We start from the raw sequence: 3,882 nt of genomic DNA, 5'->3' as shown, positions 1-3,882 counted from the left end.
TGGTGCCTGCAGCACCTGGGGAGCTGCTCAGGGAGGAGGGACAAGTGAAAGGGACCTGGGACCAAAGGAGACATCAGCAGAGCAAGAAACATTTCCCAAGCTCTACCTGGTGTCAGGTGAACTCCAACAGGAGATCAGGTGGGTTTAGTTTTAACGAAAAAGTGAATTTAGTCATGGAATTCTTTGAAACATGGATTTGCTTCTTTTAAGTTCTGTTTTACTTTCCATAATATATCTGAGCTGTGTTATACAAGAGGTCAGTGTTTCACCTTTTATAAATAGATGATGATGACACTCAGGCTCCCTTGCAGAACATCTGCAAGGAAGGTACTTTGTTTTCAAGACTTAAAATTGCACAGAATTTACCTTTCCCTTACTCATAATTTTCCCTCTGCTGAGCTACTCCCAGTGACCTAAATACCACAAGACCAGAATCATGATTGCACTAGAATCAAATTAAACTGTGGATCTTAATCTTTCCAATTATATTAAGGTTAATAAATCCCCTGTTCTGGAGAGATGTGGGGTGTGGCAGGCAAGACTTAGAGGGTTTAGAGATAAAAGCAGCAGTTTTTGTATGTTTTTTTATGAAAAATAGAATGTTTCCACTCAGCCTTGGCAGTTTTTTTCCTGTGACCTGCTGCAGGGTTTGGGGAGGGAATTTGGGGACATCCAGCAGGTCCTGAGACCTCATTTTTCCCTATGTGAGGATTCTGAAACGGCCCTTGAAAAGGATCAGGGAACTTTAAAAGCTGAGCAAAAATACCCAAGATGTGGTTGCTGAGGCCCTTGCCTGTGTTTTGGGCAGTTTAAGAATAGCTGGGGTTGGAAAGGCCTCTGGAATCAACCAGCAAAACATCCTGGTCTAGCACAATCTTCTCATCCCAGAATGTTTGGAATTGAGCAGGTGAAACCTAATTTRTTTCCCTGAAGGGATGGATGAAGTTTTGCACCAGGTTTGAGTTYGGAAGAAACAGAACTGGGAATGTTGGATTGCTCTCAGCTGCTTTTGTGTCTCCCAGCCCAGTRGGACATGGCAGGACAGGTGAGGCTCCTCCCCACCAGGTGAGGCCACTTCTCCCACCTGCTGAGTCCTKKGAAGGGCTGCCAAGGGAGCTCGGACCAACTGCACTACKGTGATCCATCCAGGAATTGTCCCATCAAAGACAGTTCTGTGGTGTAATTTTACAGAGTCCAGTTGGGAACCTTCTCCCTGCCTTCCTCTCCCTTTATCTCATGCTCCTCTTCCTGTTTTTTTCTCTGTTGTTCTGTCCTGCTTCCAGTGTCATTGCTCCTCTGTCATGGTTTGACATTGGCCAAATGCCAGGCAGCCACGACAGCCACTCACTTGCTCTCTCTCCCCTGCCACAGTTGGGCAGATGAGAGGAAAAAAGATTAGTGAAGGGGTCAGGAGTTGAGATAAGGACCAGGAGAAAAGAGTCTAAGGGCAAAACAAGCTCAACTTGAAAGTACAAGGTAAATTTATAACTAAGAAAGTCATAGGAGGATAATGAGAAGTAAAATAACCCTTAAAAGCACCTTTTTTTCCCTGTCCCCTCCCCTCTTCCCAGTGACAAGGCAGGGAGACGGGTCATCACCCGAGAGCTCACTCCCACGTGACAGTTTTCTGTGAGCTTCTCCAGATTGGTTCCAACCTCATGAGCAGCAGTCTTCTGAAAGTTGCAGCAGCACGGGTCACTCGTCCAAGGGGTGCAGTCCTCCAAGGACAGGCTGCTCCAGCTTGGAAGCAGGGATGCCCTCTTTCCACCAGATCTCCCACTGGATCATAGCTCCTCCAGGCATCCACCCACTCTGGCATGGTTACCTCTCCCACAGGCTGTGAGTATATCTCTGAATCCCCCGTGGACCCCCATGGACTGCAGGGGGACAACCTGCTCCACCAGGGTCATCACCACAGCCTGCAGAGGAATCTTGGCTCTGACACCTGGAGCAGCTCCTCCCCCTCTTTCTCCACTGACCTTGRCATCTCCATGTTGTTTCCCTCACGTGCTCTCACCTCCTCCTCTTCTCTGTCTAGAAAAAACTGTGTGCCCCCTTTGTTTTCATTTTCTTAAACATNGTGATCCATCCAGGAATTGTCCCATCAAAGACAGTTCTGTGGTGTAATTTTACAGAGTCCAGTTGGGAACCTTCTCCCTGCCTTCCTCTCCCTTTATCTCATGCTCCTCTTCCTGTTTTTTTCTCTGTTGTTCTGTCCTGCTTCCAGTGTCATTGCTCCTCTGTCATGGTTTGACATTGGCCAAATGCCAGGCAGCCACGACAGCCACTCACTTGCTCTCTCTCCCCTGCCACAGTTGGGCAGATGAGAGGAAAAAAGATTAGTGAAGGGGTCAGGAGTTGAGATAAGGACCAGGAGAAAAGAGTCTAAGGGCAAAACAAGCTCAACTTGAAAGTACAAGGTAAATTTATAACTAAGAAAGTCATAGGAGGATAATGAGAAGTAAAATAACCCTTAAAAGCACCTTTTTTTCCCTGTCCCCTCCCCTCTTCCCAGTGACAAGGCAGGGAGACGGGTCATCACCCGAGAGCTCACTCCCACGTGACAGTTTTCTGTGAGCTTCTCCAGATTGGTTCCAACCTCATGAGCAGCAGTCTTCTGAAAGTTGCAGCAGCACGGGTCACTCGTCCAAGGGGTGCAGTCCTCCAAGGACAGGCTGCTCCAGCTTGGAAGCAGGGATGCCCTCTTTCCACCAGATCTCCCACTGGATCATAGCTCCTCCAGGCATCCACCCACTCTGGCATGGTTACCTCTCCCACAGGCTGTGAGTATATCTCTGAATCCCCCGTGGACCCCCATGGACTGCAGGGGGACAACCTGCTCCACCAGGGTCATCACCACAGCCTGCAGAGGAATCTTGGCTCTGACACCTGGAGCAGCTCCTCCCCCTCTTTCTCCACTGACCTTGRCATCTCCATGTTGTTTCCCTCACGTGCTCTCACCTCCTCCTCTTCTCTGTCTAGAAAAAACTGTGTGCCCCCTTTGTTTTCATTTTCTTAAACATGTTATCACACAGGTGTTACAAACATCTCTAATTGGCCCAGTCTTGGCCAGCAGCATGTCCATCTTCAGAGCCATCAGGTATTGGCTCTGCTGGATATGGTACAAGCTTCCAGCAGAAGAGTCCTCTGAAAGACCTCTGAAGACAAACAAGGAATTCAGGTGTCTTTAATTCTGTCTCCACAGCAGCTCTCCCAAAGCTCAATGATGTCCTTTTGCATTTTTTAAATACTCTCTCGTCTCCTGAGGTGATCTATTCCAAGGACACACAAAGCCTCTAGACCACTCACAATGGAGWGTTTTTGCCCTTCATTCCCAGTCAGGATCACTTCAGCTCCCAGTATAATCCCTGTTGTGATCCCCCTGGCATTCCACAAATAGAGATGGATTCTGCCCCTACATATCTAATTAGCACCAGTGCCAACTAAAGCCTGACACTCTTGTGGCTCTGCTGTGCCAGGCCATGGATCCACACAGTCCARTARCTCCCACGGTCCCTTTYCCACACCTSGCCCTCTAGTTCTGGTCACAGAGCTCGTTGCTCACTTCTTGTAAATATGATCTGGACGTCCCTYCAAGAGGATSAGAARTAACATCAGCCCTTCAATTCTGCCTGAAAACTTGCCCACTGGAAACYRGAGTAGCATTTTTCCTTGAAGAGTTATTGTGGTGGTTGTTCTCAATTCAMATRCCTGTGCTGTCAAGGCAGAGGTGGGTTTTCCATYCYACTTCCTCAGGTCTTCAGCATGGTCAGGCAGGTAAAACTGCAGGTCACCTCMTGGTGTGCCCACTCTCTTGAGCGGGGGCACTTGTATCCCATAGACTCTGTAGTGGTGTGGCATGGGGCACTTCTTTAAATTGCT

The 3,882-nt window shown here is 48.3% G+C and overlaps 1 long non-coding RNA gene across 1 annotated transcript in view; it reads left to right on the top strand.

The window, feature by feature from the left end:
• Positions 1-6: 6 nt before the first annotated feature.
• Positions 7-3,882, top strand: part of LOC130587124 (uncharacterized) — a 6,417-nt gene continuing 2,541 nt past the window's right edge. The window contains exon 1 of the long non-coding RNA XR_008966755.1: positions 7-138. This is a non-coding gene — a long non-coding RNA (uncharacterized LOC130587124). The remainder of the gene's footprint in view (positions 139-3,882) is intronic.

The sequence above is a fragment of the Malurus melanocephalus genome, unplaced genomic scaffold (assembly GCF_030028575.1).
Source record: "Malurus melanocephalus ecotype Western Australia unplaced genomic scaffold, MMel_1.1 scaffold_1559, whole genome shotgun sequence".
Taxonomy (NCBI): domain Eukaryota; kingdom Metazoa; phylum Chordata; class Aves; order Passeriformes; family Maluridae; genus Malurus; species Malurus melanocephalus.
Note: the sequence above shows the minus strand (reverse complement) of the source record. Positions and strands in the feature narration are given on the sequence as shown.